At 55.7% G+C, this 14,351-nt stretch overlaps 1 protein-coding gene across 25 annotated transcripts in view; it reads left to right on the top strand.

Annotated features, from left to right (window-relative positions):
- Positions 1-2,484: 2,484 nt before the first annotated feature.
- The window catches only part of CNTFR (ciliary neurotrophic factor receptor), a 38,656-nt gene continuing 26,789 nt past the window's right edge, over positions 2,485-14,351 (top strand). For 4 of the 25 annotated variants that reach the window (XM_074017277.1, XM_005581462.5, XM_045373385.2 and 1 more), the window contains exons 1-2: positions 2,683-2,752; positions 11,648-11,758. The gene's annotated coding sequence lies outside the window, so the exon portion shown is untranslated. Of the gene's footprint in view, positions 2,613-2,682; positions 2,790-3,101; positions 3,266-11,647; positions 11,759-14,141; positions 14,171-14,351 lie in introns of those variants that run through there. The other 21 variants (XM_074017276.1, XM_005581461.5, XM_045373384.3 and 18 more) reach the window with 8 other exon arrangements.

Consider the following 14,351-nt stretch of genomic DNA (forward strand, 5'->3'; position numbering starts at 1 on the left):
TAATACAGAGAGCCTGTGTGTGAGAGTGTGTGTGTTTTTAACTTTGGAGAGCCAGGTGTGCGCTCCAGGCAGAAACTTTCTGATGGCATAGCACGTTAGAAACCAGCACTGTTTCCTAAAGGAGCACTGGAAACGTAGATCCTCCATAGGAGATGGGGAAGGAGCTCTCCTTCCTTGGGGACATGTCAGTAAGAATGAAGAAGGGACTTTGCTTGCCCAAACGCTTGGGATGGCACAATTGACCCCTTGGTGTGTGTGTGGGGGGGTCCAAGTTTAGGTCACCTGCCAGGGTGGAGGGTGGTGTCAGAAATCCTGGCCATAGAGCCCCTTTCATGGTAGAGAACTCCAGGAACTGCAAGTCAACCAGACTTCCCCTAATTTCCCCAGGCCTCTCAGGAACTTCCCCTAATTTCCCCAGGCCCAAATGTGAGATCCCCATCAGGTGCAGGGCACAAGGCATCTGGCCTGGGGGTATTACTTCCAGCCACTGCATCATGGGCAAGGTAGATAGTGAAGATTGGGAAGGCAGTGAATTTTTGGAGGTGGGGTTGGGGAGAGGATGTCAGTGAAGTGGGGTTTGGCTTAAGCATAAGTGACATGACACAGAAGGGGGCTGGCGCAGAGCTGGGGAGGCCGGGAATAGGGGCGCTTAATAAAGCTGGAGAGGAGGCAGGGCCAGATCCTGCAGGGCTTTGAAGCCCCACCTAAGAAACTCAACTTTGTTCCCAAGGCGGTGGGGAGGGTTCAGCACTGAGGCTTACAAGCTCAAAGGCTACTGGCTAGGTAGGGCATCAGAGGCGGCAGGAGCGGAAACCACGACTAGTCTGTTGACCCAGCTCCGGGGGGAGGAAAATTGGTTGTGAGCCGGGTGGCGGCGGTGTGGAGAGGTGGTAGCACCCGGTGTTCAGTAGGTGGCCCAGGCCTCAGCGCGGAGCAGGAGCCAGAGGGGAACGCACGTCCCGCACCGTCCGCCAGGTGTCGCTTCGGCCCCGGGGAAGCGCTCGAGGCCGCTGGGTCCCGCGCCGGGAGGAGCTGCTGACCGGCCTGACGCCTGGACAGAGGTCCGACGTGCGTCTCTTCCTTTATCCTCTGACACCCACACGTCCACTTCCAGGACTCCGGACGCCCAGTGCGGATCTTGTCCCCGCAGCCGTGGACTGCGGCTCTGCATACTGCAGCCTCTGCGTCCCCGAGGGCCGAGGGGGACCCAGCCTCTGGACTGGGACAGAATTCCCGACTGCTCCCAACCTGGCAGAAAGAGGCTGAGCCAGGGACACCGGAGCATCTGGAGGTCAAGTCCGTTCCCCAAACCACTCGCCAATTTTCACCCCATTCGCCCCTCCCCTGTTGGATTAGAGCGCCCAGGCCGGTCAGCCCCCTGGGGAGGAGCGGCCCCCGGTGTACCGAACCTTGCCAGGGCCTAGAGCTTCGCCGCAGGGGCAGGGGCAAGTCCTGCTCCTCTCAAGATCCCGTCGCACCGCCCCCTTCCTTCCCCGCGTCCTCAGTCTAATCCTGGTCTGCGGCCCGGGAAGCAGGAGGCCGGCGGCCCGGAGAGCCCGAGGATAGGACACCTTGGGTGGGCGGCTGTGCGCTGGCCCTCAGCGGGGCGCAGCTAGTTTGCTGTGTGTCCTGAAGTCCTAGCTGGCCGTCTCTGAGCTCCAGCCCATGCCGACCCCTGCCAGTTGTAGAGAGGGGATTCTGTGGCCACGGAAGTGAAAGTGAAAAGCCCAGGCCGTGGCGGGAAGAAGGATTTTCCTCTGCAGTGGGAGTCCCTGAGGCATTTGTTGGGAAAGGGCCCGGGCGTTCTAGGCAGCCTACTGGGGTAGGATGTGAGGAAAGAGCGAGACATTTCCCTCCCTTCTCCTCGCCCTCAGCCCTAGAGCAGCTCCCCGGAGGGGCAGGGCCCAGGATTATGGGTCAAGGGTCAGGTGAAAAATCCAAGGGGTGGAGACGAGGGTGGCCTTCTCGGTCTCCGCCTCTGCCATTGCCACTCCATTGCGCTCTCACGTGGCCTCAGAAGTTGGTCAGGTTGTCTAACCTTACTCTCCTATGTTGCAGCCAGACCGGAGGCCCAGGGGCGAGTGCAGTGAACACCCCGGCCCCTCAGAGGCCCAGGCTGCGAAAGGAGTAAGCCTCCTATCGAGGGGTGTGCCTGTGCCCGGCATTGAGGGTGCACCCTCCCTACCCCTTCATTCCAGTGGAGGCTTCTCCCCCGGTTGTGTGTCCTCGGAGCACGAGGAACATGCTAGTAGTGGTGTTGGTGTCATAGGAGACATGGGAAGCATGGGCCTGGGCTCCCGGCTGGGTCCGTCCCCGGTCAAGGAAGCCCTTTTCCCCCGCGCGAGGGGGTGACCGGGAGGGGAGTCGTTGCGGGGGGCAGTAGTAATAGGGGAGGGGCGGAGCCGGCTGGCTTCTTCTGCCCAAAGTGGGGGTTGGGGGTTCTGGCTCGCGTTCCTCTCACGGCGACGCCGGAGGGAGGACCCCGAGAGTTGGCCCGGGGTGTGCCAGGGAGTCGGTGCAAGGCCGTCAGGGCCTGAACGTGCGGGAGTGTGCGCAGGAGAGACCTGGCCAAGACTGAGAGGGAGAGTGAGTGTGAAGGAGCGATCCCGGGGGTGGGTGCGCGCCCAGCCGCCCTAGGGGAGCGGGCGGAGTGGGTGTGTGTGTGCGCGCGCGCGCGTTTGCGAGACCCGCGGCCGGGGCTGCGCGTGAAGCACGGGGACCACAGCCGTCTGGAGGGCGCGCCCGAGAAAGGGTGAACGCGAGGGGGCCACGCGTGCCAGTGCGGGCGAGTATGCCAGCGGGGGGCCAGAGCGCGTGCCAGTGCCGGGCGAGTGGGAGTGGGGGCTCACAGGCCCGCGCAGGGCGAGCGGGCCGCGTGTGCCAGGAGCGAGAGCGTGCCAAGGCGGGGGCGCGCGGGGCCCGTGGCGGGGAGGGGTCGTGGCGCGCGGCCGCGGAGAGACAAGGCAAGAGGGGGAGGGGAGCGAGGGCGCGCGCGGCCGAGCGGGCGCCCGCGGTCACATGGGCGAGGGAAGGAGGGAGGGAGCCCGCGAGGGAGGGAGGAGGATGGGGGGGTTAAAGCCGCCGAGCGCTGAAGAGCCGGTGCAGAGCGGGCGGCGGCGGCAGCGGAGGCGGCGGCTCCAGCCGGCGCGGCGCGAGGCTCGGCGGTGGGATCCGGCGGGCGGTGGTAGCTTCGCGCTCCCTGCCTCGCTCGCTGCCGGGGGCGGTCGGAAGGCGCAGCGCGAAGCCCGGGTAGCCCGAGGGCGCGGTGAGTACCCTGCGGCGGAGTGCGCGCGGCCAGACCCTCAGAGCCCGGACTGACCGACAGACCGTGCGCGCGGGAAGAGTGAGGGGACACCCGTGGGCCTACGGCCGAGGGCGACCGGAAAGTTCACGAGAAACTTTGCCTGCAAACTCGGGGGCGGGGGCGCTGGAGAAGCGAACCCCCACGTCCGGGCGCTCCGGGGGTTGGGCGTGGTGGTGGTGGTGGGGCCGGACTGTCGACTAGAGGGAGGTGGCTCCGGCGGTTTGTCCTAGTGTCCCTGTTCTCCCCACCCCTCAGCTGCACACGCGGGGTCTGGAAAAATTCCTGGGCTTCGGGGGTTCGTAGTGGCCTCTGCATGCCCAAAGGTGGCTTCTTTCTCGGGCAGAAATCTGGACTTCAGAGCGCCCGGGGATACGAACGGACGGTTGCGCGTCTGCCAGTGCATGTGTGTCCGTGTGAATCCGCGCGCGCGCGCGCGTGTGTGTGTATGCATGTGTCTGTGTGTGTCGGTCGGCCTCCTCATGATTTTCTCTTGAGTCCGCCTGGATGTATCTCCATGTAGTGGGTCTCCTCCAGTGTGTCTCTTTGTAAGTCTTCCTGGCTTGTGTGAGTCTGCCTATGGTGTATCCCCAAGTGTCTCTTTGTGAGTCTGCTCGTGTGTGTCTCCTCCAGTGCGGCTCAGTGTGAGCCAGCCTGGGTGTCCCTGTGTTGCTCCGAGTAGTGTATCTCCGCGTGCGTGGGGGCTGGGCCGTGGGGAGGTCACCAGACGGACAGCTCTCCCTCTCGGCTCCTCTTCTCTCCCGAGCCTCTCCTCCACCGTTAGCTCGCTGGCTCCCTTGTCCCCCTCCCCCCTCCAGTAGCTTCAGGCGGGCAGGACTATTTCACGCCTTGTTGAAAATTCAGGATTTTCTTTCTCTTTACGTCTAGTCTGTCTCTTTGAGAAGCGTCTGTGTGTGTCTGTGTGCCTGGCAGCTTGTCTGCAACACTGGGTGTGTGTCTGCATGCCGCTGTAGGAGTGTATCTGTAACACTAGTTGTTCTGCCTGTAATACTTGGTGAATTTGTGTCTGTGTCACTGGGTGTGTTTGTGTGGCTGTGATCACTGAGGTGGTGAGTCTGAAATGCTGGGTGTGTCTGTGCATCTGTAATTGCTGTGTGTCCGAGGAGTCTGCAACACCAGGTGTATTTTTGTGTATGTAACTCTGGGTGTGATGGTGTGTCATTACACATGTGGGAACGGGGCTTGAACCATTGCATATTCCTAGGGATGTAGGGCTAGCAATGACTTGGGGGCTAGAAGGGCCTAGGTGTCTCAAACTATGCCCCCCTGTCTCCACTGTCACAACCCACACAAATCCTCTCAGCTGGTGCTAGGGGCTCCTGGTCAGCATTGGTGAGATGGAGCTGAGGTTCACACTGTCAGGGCTGATACTCCAACGGAGACCATGAGCCTACACAAAGACTAGGAGTTTAAAGGTCATGCACAGGACTTCTGGGGGCTCTGGAATTCATACTCAGATGCACACTGGGACACTTCAACTCCTTCTAGGGTCTAGGGGTTTACATTCATATGGACTCACACTTACATTGTGGGGCTCATATCCAGGGATACACTTCAGTCCTGGAGTTTCCATGTAGACTCACATTGGAACTCTGCTCACACTGGGACCCACACTGGGAGTGTAGGCTCATGCTTAGATTCACGGTCTTATCCTTTAGCTTAGATCTACATTGAGACCTAGAGCTCACACCCAGAATCTCACTGGGGTCCTCGGGCTCACACTGGGGCTCACATGAAGACACAATTCACGTGTCAGTGACACTGTGTCAGTGACACAGACACAAATTCACCAAGTATTACAGGCAGAACAACTAGTGTTACATATACACTCCTACATTCTGGGACTCCGAGTTGCAGTCAGACTCGCATGGGGAACATGGGGCTCACATTTGAACTCAAGGACTCACTGAGGACACTGGGGTTCATAGTCAGATTCACACTTCCAAGCTGGGGATCACACTGACTCACACGGGGACCCTGGAGCTTACTCAGATTCACACTAGGACCTTTGGGTTCACACTTAGATTCATATGGGGACTTTGGGGGTCAGACCTCCGTGGGTAACCTAGGGCTCACACAGAGACTCATGCCAGGATCTTGGTGACTCCATCAGACTCACGTGAAATCCTGTGACTCACTGAGATTCCTATTGGGATCTCAGAACTCACATTCAGACTCACACTAGGATTCTGATGTTCACACTTAGACTTACAAGGGCACTTTGGGGCTCACACTCAGACTTAAAAAGGGATACCAGTGCTCACACTCAGACTCCATATGAGTTACCTTAGCTCATGCTCAGAAGCCCTTACGACCAGGGTCTCACACTCAGACTTACACTAGAACTCTAATGCTTATGCTGACTTGTGCAGGAATCCTGAGACTCACAGGCTCACACTTCAGTCCTGGAGCTCACATTCAGACCCGCTGGGGTTTACAGTCTGATGCGTGCTGAGACCTGGGCTCATACTCAAACCCATACTTGCATCTTGGAGTTCACACTTAGATGGGACATTAGACTGTGACACTTAAACTCACACTTTCATCCTGGGCTCACATTCAGATCCACACTGAGATTGTGCCATTCACAATTCCAGTGGAATTTAGGACTCATGGTCAGATATGCCCATGCTTTCCTTTGGTTTGTGGTGAGTATTGGGGCACTTGAGGTGAGGAACAGAGACTGCTACAGGATCTGTCCTCTCCAAAGGTGAGGAGGAGAGAGGATACACATTTGGTCACATCCCTCACATGGGTTGTGGGCTAATGGAGGGGAGTGGTGGTAAAGGCTAACCCAGTCAGATTTCCCTGCTTTCCTTCCATAAGGAGACTAGGCACTTGGCAGGAAAATCTGAGTGGATCGTTGGTACAGGAGTGAAGTGAACTCTTAGATTCCTCTGTGTGCCATGTCAATGCACACCCATCCCCCTTGAATAGTTTTGGACATCCCTTCTGTAGTAGAGAAGGCCAGGTGGGGGAAATAAGACTCCTGTCCTCCCAAGACATCTTCCCCACCCCATACACACACATCTCAATCATTCTTAGGATGGGAGGGGTGTGAAGATTGGAGGGAGCAGATCTTGGCTCCTGCGACTGCTCCAGGGTATTGAATCTGTGATTGTAGGAGAGATAACAGCCTCAAATCTATGAGGAGAAGGTAGCTGGAGGAAGAGACGGGATCCGGGATCCCACGCTCTCTTCTCTTCTTTGCCCTGGCTGGGGAGGGGTAGGGACCATGTTATGTTGTGTGTGTCCCACAGTGTCTCTGGGATTGCCTGTTGAGCCCTTATCCTGCCTCCAGGGCATGCCTGGGCTTCCCCACTCTGTTCCCCAAAAGAGCAGTAGCCCTGGGGGGCCTAGGTTGCAGCCAGCCCTGGGACTCCAACTCCCCTGGAGACCCTGCCCTGGACTTTGCGTGCTCTGCTGCTATGGACATTAGTGGGTGGGGCTGCCTGAGATATGCTGTCTTCCCCCATGGGAGCCCACACAGTAGGGACATGGCCCTGCGGTCCCTCCCAATACTGAGACGGCTGGGCTGTAACTGCACCCTGTCCTGAAGGGGACACATGCTCTCCAGCCCCCCTATGGGGGTGGGGGGCTTAGAGGCAAGGCATCCCTGCTCTGTGCCCCCCCATGGCGAGTTGAAGTGTAAATGAATAGGAAACATATGGAGTGGATTTTCTTTGAAATGCAGATGGGTTGGGGGGGACCATGTGTGCTTGGTTTCGGGGGTCCTAGAGAGCAAGGAGCCTGAGAAGTGAGAACTGACCCCTCCTCTAGACCCACCATTGGGTGGGGGTAGTGGGGGAGACCTCAGCTTTGTAAACTCCTGTGGCCCTGAGTGACCAAACCCACAAGGGCTCTCGGCTTCCTGTGGGGAGGGGCTGGGAAGGCAAGTGGTCCTTGGGGATGGAGAGCACTGAGGTCGTCAATCCCTTTTACCTCTGCAGAGGGCAAAGAGAGTCCCAAAGCACAGAGCTGTGCCTGGTTGGAGGTCACCAGAGCTAGGCACTCTGTGGGTCAAGGGGTGGGAGGAGGAGCTGGAGCAGATGTTGAAGAAGAGTTAGACCCTGCTGCTGTGGGCAGCCAGCTCCCAAAAGCTGGGACTAGAGCTACAGTAGCAGGAACTGAAATTAAACTATGGTAGTGACTTGTATTCAGCTTGAGGGCCCGTCTTGAGTTTAGGAGCAAACTGAAGAGTCCTTAGCCTGTAGGAGGACAGGTTTCTCCAGACCCAGGGCAGTCAGTGTGCCCCACCATATAGCCTACCTGTACTTTCCCCACATGGCACTCACCAAGGTTGCATAGTAGTTGCTTGTGAGGTCTGTGTGACTCAAGGACTGGGTCTACCTTGCTCACCCTGTACCTGCCTGCTCTTGGCACAAACCTTGTACACCATAGGAAGGCATTCTTGTGTGAACAGTAATACATCTTTTTCTTTCTCATTGGACCGAATGCTCCCTGTGGGCAGGACCATGTGCCTGACTCCCTGTACAGTGCCTGGCAGGGAATAAGTGCTCAATAAATGTTGAAGCATGAATCACTGAGTGGGACAGATCGTGGGGAGAAGGAAGCTCCTGAGATTTGTGGTTTGAGACCCAGCATCCCCTGTCCTACACCCCTGTTTGGCTCAAAGGAAGACTGGTTTGCAGGCTAGACTAGAGGAAGGACTTTCCTTCACTCAGGGAAGGAGTGCAGAGGATAGGCCCCTTCCTTGGAAAGGCCTGGACCAGAGGAGGCTGGGGCAGGGTAATCACTCTGATTCTGTGACAGAGGTCAGAGGTCACCCTGCTCCTTCCCAGCCTCAGGATTTTGCAGAAGGTAAGGTCCTTTTTTCCCTATGTGGTGGTGAACATGCCCCTTACCCTCTCTGGGTGTGGGTTTCTTGGACAAGAAGAGATGGGGTCCATTCCCTCAGGGACCCTCTAACTGAGGGAATGGACCCCATCTCTGACCTTCCAAGGCTGAGCTCTGAGGCTGTGTAGCTGTTGTGGGCACCACAGACTGTCTGTATTGGTTATTAATGCCTGTCTGAGAACACGGGGTTCGGATCCTAAAAATACTCTGTCCAGCCAGAGCCCAGGAGTTGCTGGCGTGGGCCAGTGTGGCAGTGGCTGCATCTTGGTCAGATAGAGACAGAGAGGAAGAAACACACCCAGCACCAGGAAAGACTGGGAGAGTGTGTGAATATGGGGAACCTGAGGCAGCACAGGTGAGAGATGCACGACAGAGAGAGCCTTTGTTTTATGTGGAGCAAAGATTTATAAAATTACTGGTGCCAGTTAGTCAAATTATGGCAAAATTTAGGGTAATCTGTTATCCTACACTGCAGAGAATTTCCTTCTAAGAGAGTCTGGAGATACATCTGATATCAGAAATGAAAACCAAGTAGTCTGTAGGATTCATTTCAAGACCAGCTTCAGGATGTTCCAAAATAAGAGTGTGGCAAAAAACACAAAGTATTCCCAACTACCCTTTTCTGAGCTACTGCCCTCCTCCTTACCTCTTCAGAGCCCCTCCTTGCAGCCAGAGTCCCAATGAGGGTCTTAAGACTCCCTTTTATAGCCTCCCCCAACTTCTAAATCCCAGGCCTTTGCATAGCCCCTCTATCCAGAAGGGAGCTGCACAGTGGTCCCAAAAAGGCAAGAGGAGCCCAGAGTCAGAGGGAAGATGCCATGTGACGTTGGCCCATGAGCTGACCCTTCTGGGCCCCTCCGTGAAATTGCGGGATGGGGGGCTGGGCCCTGGCCCAGGCCAGGAGAGAAGGCGGTTTTGGCACCCATCCAGGCCCCTGACGTCAGTGACTTTCCAAATAATGGAATCAATATTGGGGGGTGGGGGCAAGCGTGAACCAGGCCCCAACGATTAGAAACAGATCGGCACAACCCCGCAGCTGATTCTGATAGAGCTGCCTTGGAGAGCTTGGGTGGGAGGCCTGGAGGGAGCTGGACCTGTGGGGGTGGAGTTGGGGGGGTACTCAGGAATGGGCAGGCGGAGCCACCTAGTGTCCAGAGCTCTAGGGTATACAAGTGGGCAAAGATTCGGGCTGTCTGGGATTGGAATGATGGGGTGAGGGCCCCTGTCCTGGTCCCTTCCTCCTCTGAGCCTACAGGGTTCTGAGGCTAGGTAAAGTTTGTGGATGGAGTCTTGGCCAGCGAGTAATAAAGAGTGGGCAAGGGGATTTCATCTCTCTGCATCCCAGATGTGGGCCCCTAGGCCATATTAGGGGTCACAAGTTATACCTATGCAGTAGAAGAGTTCTGAATGAGACCTAAGTAAGATGACTTTTTGCTTGGAAGCAAAGGGCATTAATCCAAGATAGGGAGATGGGTATCCCTCCTTAAATTGGGAGTCTGGCCTCCTCTACCAGCTCACATTCTCTCAGCCTCCTAGAGGACAGCAGGTGAGGATGGAGGGGACCATAGGGTCTATTGGGGGCTGGCCTGGCAGCAGCTGACAAAAAACAGGAAGAAGGGCTAGGGGAGCAGCTGTAATTATGGGGCATTTATTATTAATCAGATGAAATTGCTGGAAGCAGCTGGTGTAATGTACGTAGCAATACAGACTCTGCATGCTCCCCCCACAACACACACACACACACACACACGCACGCCACACACAGCCTGAGCCTTGCTTGCTTTCACAGTCTGTTTCTTGTGAAGGTCAGATGGGTCTATATGTGTCTGTCTGCATACTGGAGTGTATCTGTCCGTGTTTTTTCATGTCAGCCTGCACCCTCCTCTACTCCTATTGTCTCCTTTTCCAGCTATCTCTTTCATTCTTTGGCCTAATGTGTCCCTCTCTGTCTCTGGCTTCCCCTCAATCTCCCTCCCTTTGGGCCTGTCTTGGTGTGGCTGTATCTGTCACTATCAACCAGCCTGTCTCTAATACCTTATTTTAGTTTCTGGCTATCTGTCCCTGGTTGGTGATGTCTCTGCATCTCTGGGCAGGATTGGAAGACATGGAATCCCTTTCTCATGGTATGTGTTTAGGCACCTAATCATACCTTTGGCAGATATATCTGGGACCTGTTTTCAGGGGAGCAGTTGGACCCCGAGGATCTCCTGAGGTCTTATAGAAGGTGAGGGGTCTTTTGAATGGCTGGAGTCCATAGAAGCAACAGTGGCTTTCAAGATATCCCTGAGTTCAAGGCCAGCTCCTTTATCAACTACCAGTTGTGTGACTTTGGCCAAGCTGCTTCTCCTCAGTTTCAGAATCTGTAAAACAGAAACAGTATTACCTCCAAAGCTTTTTTTTTTTGAGATAGGGTTTCACTTGATCACCCAGGCTGGAGTGCAGTGGCTCAATCTTGGCTCAATGCAACCTTCACCTCCCAGGCTCAAGCGATCCTCCCACCTCAGCCTCAGGAGTAGCTGGAACCACAGGCACGTGCCACCATGCCTGGCTAATTTTTTGTATTTTTGGTAGAGATGGAGTTTCACTATGTTGCCCAGGCTAGTCTCGAACTCCTAAGCTCAGGTGATCCACCTGCTTCAGCCTCCCAAAGTGCTGAGATTACAGGGGTGAGCCACCATGCCCGGCCTTGAAGCTTGTTTCGATGATTCAGCACCAAAATGTAAATTAAGTACTTATCACAGTGTCTAGGTAACCAAGGACCCTGAACAAGTGATACCTGCTATTATTATTGGGAAAGGCATTGTGCAGGTGGGTGAGAGATCTGCACAGGCAAGTTGATATAGCAGCAAGGTTTTGGAATTAGATACAGACTCAAATCTAGGCTCTGGAACTGATCAGCTCTGTGGTATAGGGCAAGACCTCCTTGAAGCTGAGTCTCCTTGGCTATCAAATGGGAAGAACAATAAAACCTACCTCATGGAGAAATCATGAAGATTAAGTAAGATAATGCATATAAAGTGCCAAACACAGTTCCTGGCATATAATAGATGCTCAATAAATCATAGTGGTGATAAGGAAGGGGGTGTTATAATGGTGGTTATTTACACCATGCCTGTGACCCTGTGACTCTAGGATTGTGCATGTGAGGATGCATGTGATATGGAGGTGTCTGTGTGTCTGTGAACTGATTGTATGGGAATTGTGGATTGTCTGCGGGTGTGTATCTCTGTGTTGTATCAGGCCACTGCCTTCTGGTAACCTTTGTGCCTGTGGTTCAGAACCTGAAGTCAGCAAGGGGTGCTAGAAGGGGTCTGTATTACTCTCAACTTTTCTTCTTCCAGATTTTAGCTGCTGCCTGACTCAGTCTCCCCTTCTCACAGTGGGGCTGTGAGTATGGAATGGCCTCTGAGTTGGACTAAGGCCTGTGGCTCCTCTGTGACCTCTGATTTATGCCCTTTGCCCTTCTAGACTCTAGCCTTGTCACCTCATCTTGCCCCCTTGGTTTTGGAAGTCCTGAAGAGTTGGTCTGGAGGAGGAGGAGGACATTGATGTGCTTGGTGTTTGGCCAGTGGTGAAGAGGTAGGTGCCGGGGCCCAGGTGGGGCAGGTCAGTCTCAGGGAATCAGGCAGGTGTAGTGGGGCTGTACGTCTAGGGGACATGAGTGGAGGAGGACCTGAGATTCCTTCCTTTCTTCCCTGTCCTTTCTTTTTCCAGAGGTTTTGGGCTCAGCCTGGCTGAGGCTTTTCATGCTCTCATAATAGGCCTAGAAAGGGAAGAGACTTATCTATTGTCACACAGGCAAGGGCAACACCAGGTTAGGAAACTGGGTTCTATACTAAGGGGGAGCTGAGTCCCAGATATGGGAGTATGTTTCTGTTTCAGTGTCCTCAGGTTTCCTCTCTGCCCCTCCAAACATCTCTCTGGCTTGATTGGAGGAGCAGGTAGGCTTTAAAAAGATGGGATGGGAGGTCAGAAAGTCCAGAATCTTCTGAGGCCAGCTGTGGGGCCGAGCCTGACTCTCCCTGTCTCTCATTCAGGCCAGGCAAGGCCCCTGGATTGGCAGCTTGGGGGTGGGGGCATCCAAGGAATCAAGGCACTGGAGCGGAACGGAAGGGCCTATTGTCCAAAACCCGCCAGAGGCCCACAAAGGCCGACCGGGCTTTTCATCTCAGCTCCCAAACAGACTGGCCATTTTCCTGGCTGGGGGCCGAGGGGGGACTAACCCTTCACAACTAGGACCAGGGTGTTGTTGAGGGTGGAGTGGGGGTACCCCAGGCTGACACATAAAAGGGGCTTAAGATGGAGCTGGGGCCCAGGAGAAGAGGAAGGGAGGTCTGAGAAGGCTGTAGGGAGTTAAGCTTTTCACCCCACTGTTCCCAGAGGACCCAAGGACATGGGGTATGTATCTGATAGTTCAGAGTAGGATGGGGCTAGGAGATGGATGTACAGAATAAAAGATAATATTTATGGGGGGTACCTTGGGAGGAGTCTGATGGCTTACATGGAAAGTGGGCTACTGGGCCGCGAGGGCACATAATCCTCTGCAAACTGGGAACACCTTAGGGAACCGGGATGGGAGCTGGAGAAGAGAAGGATAGTGGTCGGGGAAAGAATGGGCTCCCTGCAGCAAGAAGAACTGAAACCAGACAGCAGGAGGGACTTCCTGCCAGTGAACAGTAGCTCAGATGCCCTGACCCTCTTCCTGGGGATCTCAGAGGATTGCCTCAGCGAGCAGGGGAGCTGGAGAACACCCCAGGGGCTCAGGCTGAGGCAGCTTCTGTGGGGGCCAAGGAGGAGGAGGAGGCCAGAGAGGGAGGACTTGGCAGTTCTGTTCACCCTCCCCCAGCCAGCACCTCCAGCACCATTTTAAAAACAGCTTTTTAATTTAACAAAGTGGATGAAAAACTGTTTTCGGAAATAAAGAGTATCTGCTGTCTCCCAGGCTAGCACTCAGCCCTTGTGGAGAGCCTCTCTCTGGGTTTCTCCCCGCTGCCCATGGTTCCTTTCCTCCCTGTCTCTCTTTTTGTTTGTTTCTGCTCCTCAGGCCCCCAGCTTCCTTTGGCCTCCCTTCACCCTTTCTCTCTCCATCACCCTCTCTCTCTCCATCTCAGCCTCCGTGGGAGCCTCACCCTCAGTGTCTTATCTCGATGGTATCTCTGCATTTCCTTCTGTCTCTCCTCTCCCAGTCTCTCTCTTCTAGGGCCCATCTCTCTTTCCTGATTTGTCTCTGTCTCCCAGCCTGTCTCAATCTCTGTCTCTCCACCCCCCTCCTTCTCCCCCAACCCCAGCTCTAAATGGGTCTATTTAAAACGCCCGACGCTGCCAAGTCAGAAAAGCGTCTCCTGATAAAGCGCATTAGGCAGAGGGAGGGAGGAGGGGGAGGAGGGAGCGGCGGGCGGAGGGATTGATCCAAGCCCGTAACCCCATTAATCAGGCAGCGTGGATCCCCCTCCCTCCCCCATTCCAGCCCCTTTTGAGCTAAAAGCCCCTTAAATATTTATCACCCCTCCCCCACGGGGGCGAAGGGAGGGGTGTACGGCCCTTGATGTGAGCATCCCGAGCTGTCTGGTGCCCCCGACCCCATGTGCGTGTGCACGTGTGCGTGTGCTCATGTGTATATGTACGGGTGTGCACACCTGACAAGCCCAGGGTCTAGCGACCAACCTGCCCCTCACCCTCTGGGCAGCCTGGTCCCTCCCTGGAGACCCTAGGAGTTGCCCTGCTCCTGCCCCTCCTGAAGGGGGATGTGGGGTCCTCATCCCAAATACAGAAGGTCACTGGAGCACGGGTGGCATTGCACTGTCATTCCCAGAGGGCAGGATGGTGAGCCTGGGGTTCAGTTTCCAGATTCCCCCAAATTCCCAGCACTGGAAGTAACTTGGGGAATAGAGTTGGGGCCCCATACTTCTAAAGTAAGCAACTTGGAAGGCTGGCTGAAGTTCCTGCTTTATCCTCAGAGGGCAGGACTAGGACCTGGAATAGGACCTGGGGGTAAGCTGGGAACCTCCCGTGCCCTAAAAAATGCGGGAAAGTGAGCTGGGCCTTGGGAGGGAGCGGTCACCCCGGGAGGAGGAAGGTAGCCCGGAGCTGGGGCCGGGTCCCACATCTCTCACCGCTTGCTGATAGCCCCAGGCTGCAGAGGTCAGCCCTGAGACCGGCAGTGGTCTGCCCG

The sequence above is a fragment of the Macaca fascicularis genome, chromosome 15 (genome assembly GCF_037993035.2).
Source record: "Macaca fascicularis isolate 582-1 chromosome 15, T2T-MFA8v1.1".
Taxonomy (NCBI): domain Eukaryota; kingdom Metazoa; phylum Chordata; class Mammalia; order Primates; family Cercopithecidae; genus Macaca; species Macaca fascicularis.